The sequence below is a fragment of the Denticeps clupeoides genome, chromosome 16, assembly GCF_900700375.1.
Source record: "Denticeps clupeoides chromosome 16, fDenClu1.1, whole genome shotgun sequence".
In the NCBI taxonomy this organism is placed as follows: Eukaryota; Metazoa; Chordata; class Actinopteri; order Clupeiformes; family Denticipitidae; genus Denticeps; species Denticeps clupeoides.
In genome coordinates, this window is record NC_041722.1 from 4,279,439 (window position 1) to 4,289,381 (window position 9,943).

The following is a 9,943-nucleotide window of genomic DNA, read 5'->3' on the forward strand; positions in this document are numbered from 1 at the left end:
AGGTGAAAGTGATTCGAACATCTAATCACTTCCTCTTTAGAGAAAATTTAGATGAACTTGTAACCTTCATGTTGTCTGTCTTATGTATAGAAACTACAACATAGTGAATAAAAAGATTGTATTCATGTAAAAATTACTTATTTAAAGGGCTTCAGAAAGATGTTTGTAGTGCCAGATAATTACAGTGAAGTTTGGGATGGACCATTACACTGTGGAAAGTGGAGAACATTTAAAACACTGCCAACGTGGACAGGCCATGCTGTCCTAGAACGTTTAACCCAAGAGCAGCCTGCACGATACTGAAACACATCCCCAAAACATACATCTAGCATGAGAATGAGTCTGTACAAGGTTGATTTACTTTGCCGGTGCGCTGTCAAACTGGCAAGACTGAAGTTTATCAGAGACCACCTTAACAAAGAATCAGGACTTTTACAATCATTCAAAGGGTTGGAATTAAGGTTGCTGTGCTTTACCTGTCCAGCTCACGTCATAGAGTCCACTATAAATATCAGAGGGTGCCCAGAAGCTGAAGCCCGGGTGGACCACACAACCTGATGATGGATCTACCAAGTTCTGGAAATGCCAAGACTAAGCCTGGATCAGAACTGAGACGCTGTGCATGCAAGATGACCTCCAATCATCCCGCATCTGATGAACTCATCACAACACAAATGAATCCCTTTTGAAAGAGCTCTTTAATATCAGTGAGAACATTCCATAAACATATGTAGGTTTTCACTGATATTAAAGAGCTCTTTCAAAAGGGATTCATTTGTGTTGTGATGTCATACAACTGTTCATGCAGGTTAACGAATAATGCAGTTTACCTACTGCCGCAAATTACACTTATTTATTTATTTTTAAAGACAATAAGTGTTAATGGAGCATCGGCGTCTGTCTGTTTATGAAATGGACGTCATTTAACGTCATGTTCAACTCTGGCATCATTAAATACGACTTTCTTTGACGATTTGGTATTTGCCCTGGGGTATCTCTGTGTGGGCAGCCATGTTTCTGTCTTGAACCCAGAGGTTGCTGACGTAAGCTTGTGCTTCCCCATGACCCTGGATAAGTGGCTTTAGGAAATAGATGGATGGAGGGAATTATTCGTGTATTCGGACAATAACAAACAGCATTGACATTTGCTTAGAAAGAACGGTTCCAGTTACATTTTTAGCCTGATGTGGTCCACAGAGATGGAGAGCGAGATGTTGTGTGTCCGGAGTGGGAATGTTTATCCTGTATCCCATATGAATCAGAGTTAGTGTCATTACAGGCTGTAATTACATCCCTGCACGCAAGTCTACTGTCAGCCATGTGACCCAGCTGTACGGCGGGAGCAGCTCCTGCCCTGCCCTGATGCCCTGATAGTGCAGCCCCTATGGCATTGGCTCTTAAATTAGTCCAAGGTTTTCTGTTACTTAAGACTTGTACATATCTACATAAACAGAACATATACAGTGGGTACGGAAAGTATTCAGACCTCCTTAAATATTTCACTCTTTGTTATACTTTAATAACAAAGAAAAACTGAAATATCATGTGGTCCTAAGTATTCAGACCCTTTGCTCAGTATATAGTAGAAGCACCCTTTTGATCTAATAAAGCCACATAACTCAACATGTGTTCATTCATAGTTTTGATGCCTTCAGTGAGAATCTACCAATGTAAATGGTCATGAAAATAAAGAAAACACGTTGAATGAGAAGGTGTGTCCAAACTTTTGGCCTGTACTGTGTGTGTGTGTGTGTGTGTGTGTGTGTGTGTATATACTGTTTATTTACACACACATATACTGAAAGAAGTATAATTTTGTGAAAAGGGGTTTTTATATTTAATTGTGAAAGGTAAACCTGCATAAAGGCTATATTCATGACATTCAAAATTAATTATTGTTTGTTTTAATGTTAATTATTGCTGTGCATCTGACTTTCAGCACCTCGGAATGCTAGAAAGTCACTTACAATAAATCAGTAGAAAATGTCCGACTTCTCAGTTTATGCTTGAGGCTTTGTTGAAGGTCTACTCCTCAACTTACATCACTATAATTACTTATACTAAAAAAACAGTAATCTAATATTTTAATAACAATATGCATATATAATTTCAAAGTCGGGATTATTCTTATCCAGCCAGAATATCCAGCCGGATTTACATCTTGGTTCTTGACGTGAATCAAATTCGGGCAAACCAGCAGGGATTGTAAACTGAGTTAAACCATCATCTCCTGGTCAAATGTAAAACTGCACTCCTGGGGATTTCTTTTGTGCGGGTGAGGGGCTTTAGGGATTAAGATTATAATTTAACTGATGCAGAGGAGACCAAATTAGCCACCAGCTAAACTGCTTTGCGTTAACTGGGGCGCACATTAGGGGACGTTAAGACCCTAAATGCTTAATGCTGTTATCAAAGCCACAATAACACCAGTTCCGGGTTAACCTGATTTAGAGCCTACTGCTGCATAGCTCTGTTGGAATTAAACAGGTTACTGTGGTTGTCTTTAATTCCTACCATGGATGTGAGCCATTTACAGTTTCCTTTACTGTTCATGCTCTACTCATCTACTCATGAAAATCCTGGTGAATGACAATCTTTTGACACTCCTTAAAAGTGTAGTTTAGCCAGGTATAGTTTAATGCCTGCAGTGTCCACAGGAGCAGGTTGGAGGTCCCTACACCAAGGCCACACAGGCACATTGATCACAGTCATGCTGCTTTGACTTGCCATTTCTTCCAACATTCGTCCCCCTACTATGTGAGTGTGACGCCCTGGAGTTGCATCCCTCATCAGGACCAGGTTCTTTAAAAGTGCATCTTTTGAACTTGTTTTGGTGTTTCCAACAGATAACTCTGGTCTCAAACTTACACCCAGTACCTCCAGAAAAAGGCTTGGGTTGCAGTTCTCGGCCGTGTAACAAGCCAGGGTGCGGGGGCACAAAGGTGCCATTATGTTTGGGAGTTAAGGTGTTGCCCCCATTCACAGGGTAAACCACCAAGGGAAAGCGGCCTGTTGCTATACACACTGGAAACTTTCTTTTGGACTGGGAGACCACTTCATACAAATTACTCAAGGTCACTGGTGCCTGACCTGTTCCTTGGGATGCCTGAGTAAAAATTTTTGTTCTGCTCTCTTTGTTCTCAGTGTCTAGGTCATGTATTTAATGTAGTCATGGACTGAACACTGCTCTGAGTTGACACATGGTAATCAGGTGTTTAATTCATCTCAGCCAAAGAACATTTAATGACAGGACTACGCGGTGAACCCAGATGTTCATGTTGCAGGTGAGGGATGGCAGGGAGGCGGGCGTCTGAGAAGCAAGGACCACCCAGATCAACAGGTATCATTTGCAGCATGGCTGCCACTGACCGTGCGCTCAAAGAAAACCTAGTAGCCGTGGGAATGTGGAGACTTCCCGAGTCCTCTGGACAGGCCACCAAATCCAAACTCATCAGGGCGCCTGAGAAAGCAGACTCACAGGGAGACGGATGGCGCAAGGATCAAACCGCTAACTGCAAATCATCTTGTACAAACTTGATCTTTCCTGTGTGGTAGGCCTAAAGGAGCTCTCGCTCTGAGCCAATCATCTGCAAACACTGAAGGCAGGCAGAATTAGACATGGCTACGTAACCCGTGGCAGCGAAGAGAGGGAGGGGAACGCTGCCTAAACACTGTAAAATATTAACATCCTGTTTGCTTTTGCCTAGAATCTTATCTCAACCTGCTATTTTCTGTCACTCTCCAACAACGGTGGTATCTCCACGGTGCAGATTGTAGCCAGTTGGACCATTCCAGTGGTCACTTATGCCAGAGATTACATTTTCAGAGACAGAGGAATACAAGGAATAAATTCATAAACAGCCAGACAGCCGCAGTCGGCCCGCTCGTCTCCCGTCAGCTGACTGAACTTGGGGATAAATGCACATTTTTTCTTACTGCTATGTTGCCATGGTGACTCCAGAATAGGGCGTAGAGACTGACTGACAGGCTATCTATTATCAATGGCCTCTGGTACCTCGAGCCATTCAGTACCTAAATGTTTCCTTATTACATCCATTAATGTCTTTACATATTTTTGTTTGTTCATATTTTTTTATGTTTGATCCATGTCCATATGTCTCACACTGTAGCAGTCAGGCAGAGCCTAATTCAGCAACAGCATTCTGTATTTCATTGCTGGCTGTCACGACTACGGACTTACGGGGGAAGGAAGCACAGAGGTTTGACATGTTGGGAAGGGGTTTTTATTAACAAATAAACAATAAAGAAACACAAATAAAGACTGGCGCGGTGGCCGAAAACGATTTAACTTAAATAAGGAACTGAAACTAACCCGTAGGCGTGTGGCGATTGCCAGAACTCAAATTACGAACAGTGTTACCAACTAAAGTTCACGAAAATGCCAGCGACCCCGAACGGGCAGAAACTTCCGGCATTTATGGGGCGTCAGGATTGGCTTCCGGTGTGGAGCCCAGCTGCAGGCAATCCTGACAGAGCCCCCCCTCCAAGGGCTACGTCCTCGGAGCCCCAACAGTACCATCAGTGGAGGCGGCGGGGCGGACGGCGGCAACCACAGGGCTCCTGCCCTGCTGTATCCTCCCCTTGGAGGACCCGGTCCCTCGGGCTGGCTCCCCGGCGTGGTCAGGCGTGGCGGCCCCGGTCCCTCGGGCTGGCTCCCCGGCGTGGTCAGGCGTGGCGGCCCCGGTGCCTCGGGCTGGCTCCCCGGCGTGGTCAGGCGTGGCGGCCCCGGTGCCTCGGGCTGGCTCCCCGGCGTGGTCAGGCGTGGCGGCCCCGGTGCCTCGGGCTGGCTCCCCGGCGTGGTCCCGCTAGGCGGCCCCGGACCCTCGGCCTGGCTCCCCGGCGTGGTCCCGCTTGGCGGCCCCGGACCCTCGTGCCTGGCTCCCCGGCGTGGTCCCCGCTTGGCGGCCCCGGACCCTCGGCCTGGCTCCCCGGCGTGGTCCCGCTTGGCGGCCCGGACCCTCGCCTGGCTCCCCGGCGTGGTCCCGCTTGGCGGCCCCGGACCCTCGGCCTGGCTCCCCGGCGTGGTCCCGCATTGGCGGCCCCGGACCCTCGGCCTGGCTCCCCGGCGTGGTCCCGCATGGCGGCCCCGGACTCCCGTACCTGCACACAATAATCAGGGGCCGATCCATCTGGGTACGTGTGGGCCCTGTCTCCACATGTCCCCTCTGACACGTCTTGTTGTCACCCCCTGCACCGCGCAGGGAGATTGTCCCAGAGCCTCCGGCGACTGTTCCAGGCACCCCAGGCTGGTGCCTTCTGGGACTATGCAGCCCCTCTCGCTGCACGGCCCTGGTGCCAAGGGGGGGGCATTGCCAGACCATCCGGCTAGCCCCTTCTGCGTCCGTTGGGACAAGCAGGCCCTCTTCCTGCCTGTCCCAGCTGGGTCCTCATGCCTACCCGGGGGCTCTATGGCGCTCCACCCCTCTGGAGGCAGACGCAGGCCCATGCCTGCCCCGCCCTCCTCACTGGCTACCGGAGGACCCAGCTCCATCGCTTCCCCACCTCCCCTCCCCTCAGGAGGAGTCCCCAACCCGAACTGCACCCCCCCAAAAAATTCTTTGGGGGAGCACCCCCCCCGGCTGGACTTAGGGGTACCTTGGGGCTTGTCCACCTCGCCTTGGACCAGCACATTCGGGTCAGGAACCTCCTCCCTGGGGTTCGGCTTCGCGGCTGGGTCGCCATCTGGTGGACACAAAGAGGGGAAGTGGGGGCGACATACGGACACATATGCCACACAGACACACACAGACAGAGACAGACAGAAGAGAGGGTCGTCTAGTTCCCTCTCTGAGCACTCCGGGACCTCCTCAGGGGGCACAGCCAGGATCTCGGGAGGCGCGACCTTCTCGTCGCCCGCCAGTGCTTGGTCTTCTTGCCCCGGATCCTGACTGGCACTGGATGTGGTGGAGGGGCAGAGTTCGATCCCTGGCTCAGGCCGATCAAACTCCGCCCTCAGTCTCTGCTGGAAGTCCCGAAAACTGCTGTCTGTCTCTCCCTGCTGCCAGAGGGCTGCGCTCCAGCCCCATGCTGACCCAAGCAGACACGATAGGATGGTGGTGGTCTTATCAGTGTCTGCTGCCCCACTGAAGGGTCCCGGGACAATTGGGCTGTCCCACACGGGGCTGGGCACGTCGCTGGAGATGGTGGTAGGTGTGTGGTGTGGAGGGGGGTGGACGTCTTCTCCAGCAGGTGTGGGCGCTGGTGCTGCGCTGCCATTTCGCTGGGGAACGTCCGGGCAGAGGGAAGGCGGGTCGGCGACTGGAGCAGGAATGGAGGATTCCCTGCGAGGCAGTCCCGGCAGCGCAGTTGCTGGCTGGCGACCTCCCGTCGCCCTCTTCCACCAGCTTTCCTCACACTGCTGGGAGGGACGTGGGTTTCCACGGACCTCGTGACGATCCTGGATGGGCGCGATGGGCGGAGCCATCCCGGCACCGACTGCCCAAACGGCGTCATCCTGGTCGTCGTCCGTGTCCACCTCGTACCCCCGGAAGTCACATGGGTCATCACGGACGCCGCGATGATCTCGGACGCGCACGCTGGGCGGAGCCATCCCGGCAACGACCGCCCACCGAAAATCCACGTCATCATCGCTTTCGTCATCCGTGTCCTCCCACCGGTGACTCCAAGGGTCGTCCACCCTGCGGACATCCTGGACCCATGGCGCGATAAGCTCCCATGGGCAGTACTCTGGCCATTCGGGCTGGAGGCTGCCCACCTCCTCGCTGGAGGAACGCCGCCGTTGTTGTTGCCGCTTCTCACCCCCCTGGAAGTGACGTGGGTCCCCACGGACCTTGCGACGATCGCAGACTGGTGCGATGGGCGGAGCCCAACTCTCGTCTCCCGTGCTCTCGTCGTCGTCCGTGTCGTCCCAGTCCACGGGGAGCCTTGCCAGCAGAGCGCAGAGTTCTTGGCTCGACATGCCGAAGATCGTGGGGGTCGCATCTTCTGCGCTCGCTGCCCACGTCACTTCCTCGCTGCTGCCGACGCCAACGTCCTCGCTCCGCCCACTCACCCGCCGACGTTGTCGCTTCCGGGTTTCGCGGAGTTTCCCGGGGGTGACGTCATCACGCGGCGCCGCGTACCACGGCTTCTCGGGGAGAAAACGCTCCACCAGAACGGGCGGCGCGTCTCTCCCCTGGCGTCCGCGTTCGCCGCGCCGGACTGCGTCTTTCGCGGCGTTTCTTCTCCTCTGTTTTTTACCTCTGCGCTTTTGGGGGGGTCGCTGGCATTCTGTCACGACTACGGACTTACGGGGGAAGGAAGCACAGAGGTTTGACATGTTGGGAAGGGGTTTTTATTAACAAATAAACAATAAAGAAACACAAATAAAGACTGGCGCGGTGGCCGAAAACGATTTAACTTAAATAAGGAACTGAAACTAACCCGTAGGCGTGTGGCGATTGCCAGAACTCAAATTACGAACAGTGTTACCAACTAAAGTTCACGAAAATGCCAGCGACCCCGAACGGGCAGAAACTTCCGGCATTTATGGGGCGTCAGGATTGGCTTCCGGTGTGGAGCCCAGCTGCAGGCAATCCTGACACTGGCGAGCAAATGGAGGGGGAATATTTGAATTGTCCTCAATGGTTGCTCTCCTTGCCCTCGGAATAAATTCAAAACTCACTTGTTATGTTCCTTTCTAGCAAGCCTGAAATAACTAAGTTGTCTGAAGTAAAGTATGGTTGCTAGGCAACAGGCACTGGAAGCCTATCACTGGTATCTGGGGTCCCCGAATTCTGTACTAGGCGATTCAGTCATTTGTAACCAACAGCATGATTCAGGAGCAGCGATGTAAATAAAATTAGATAACTGCAAGTGTTAATGTCACATGCAATGCACTATGCTACTGATATTTGTTATTTTATATACATGTTTTCTGGATAAAGCACATGGGAAACAGAATGGTTAGATTTTACTGAATTAATTGTGTTTTAAATGTTTTGAACAGGAACTGCTTCTGGTGTTTTTCTTTATTGAATATAAAGTTGCAGTTGTGTATTTATATCGTTCCCAGCTGTGTTTAGTATCATATTTGTTTATGTGCATATGCGGCCAACTGACCGCACAACATTAGCTGGGGAGTTACAGTGCAGACAAGGGAAGAGACCTTTACCCCTGTGTTCCAGTCAGAGAATAAGTACTGAGAACTCAAAAATAGAAGATTTTTGGAAGCCAGATGTCAGGAAGCAGCGCCACCTAGTGGCAGGAATCGGTTCACACTGAGATGGTTTGAAAAACAAGGTGTTTTTAAATATTACACATGAAAGATACTGTATAGAATATAAAAGTATATACTAATTCAAATACAATTTATGGAAAACATATGTATAAAAGATGCATACTCTGTACCACATTTATCACAACATTTACATTTAGAGCATTTATCAGACGCCCTTCTCCGGAGCGACTTCAGGGACACAATGGTAGTAAGTGGGATTTGAACCTGGGTCTTCTGGTTCATAGGAGAGTGTGTTAACCACTAGGCTACTACCACCCTACCACAACATAGGGATATGTGCATTGGTGGCCTAGCAATTAAGGACGCAGTGCCATAATGAGTTGTTGGTTTTAATCCCAAACCGCCAAGGTGCCACTGAGGTGCCACTGAGCAAAGCACCGTCCCCACACACTGCTCCCCGGGCGCTACCCACTGCTCAATAAGGGTGATGGTTAAAAGTAGAGGACACATTTCGTTGTGTCACTGTGTGCTTCACTTGATTCACCACCTTAAATTGTTTTATTTTTTCGTATTTCAGACCAGTTAACGTATCATAAATGATCTATATTAAACCCTTATAAAACGGCCGTAGACTGATCAAAACTTTGGAATAAAAATTGGAATGGACTGAAATTAATATATAAATGTGGTTGTTTTTATCATGAGTGAGATTTTCTTTGAACAGAAACTTGTGATGCTTAGTGATTGTTATACCAAGGTAGGTGAAGCGTTTTTCAGCTATGTTAACAGGTTTAACTTGTGCCCTGAGAATCTGCCAACTGAAGGCAAGGTTGGTATAGAGGTCAGAAGTGGACAATTAAATTTTTTTTTTTTTTCCATCTACATTTAACAAAGAGATTGGCCTAAACGAGGAACAGTTAAGTAGGTCTGTCCCACTCTTTGGGATAAGGGTTATACAAGGAAATTTACCAAAAAGGAGACTTCCAAGGTTGCAACAAAAGAATTGCTGCTTTCCTCCTTAGATATTGATTTTTACAATCGTGTTCTATGTACTGAAGAAAGGTCAAAGTTGCTAAAAAAAAAAAAATTCTCTGCCAATGGTACTGTCCTTAAGGCATTCAGTGTTGAATACATGAAGGAAATAATGTAAATGCTTCGTTGATTTTGGAGTCATCTGAAGTAATGTCTCCATCCCCCATTTTAATTTTATCACCAACAAATTACTGGGTTTTATCACCGTACAGATCCAGATTAGTCTGAAGTTCTGGCTTATTGCATAACTCAGTGACTAACTGCTGACAAAAGTTGATATCTTTGATATGACTTGTCAACTGTAATTGTTCTTTATTAGCCTTTTTTCCCCATGGCTGCAGTGTATGATATAGTTGGTCCCCTATGAAATGCCTTCATGGTGTCCCCGACAATTAGGCTAGAGATTCCATCTGTGCTATTTGTAGAGAAGAAAAAAAAAAAAAAAAGTATTTGCTAATGATTCTAAACCGTTCAATTGATGTTAAACACAATTAGGATGTTAAATGATTAACTGATTGTTGGAATGATAACTCCTTAGCGAGGGGCTCCAGGAACAGGATTGGGAATGATATGGTCTTGCAGCACTCAAAGATCAGCAGAATTCACATCTGGACTACATACCAATGCTTAGCCTGAGTGAAGCAATGCAAGTCCAACAGAATTCAAATTTCGATGGTCCTTCTCCATCCGAAAACACAGGTAAGGCACCGA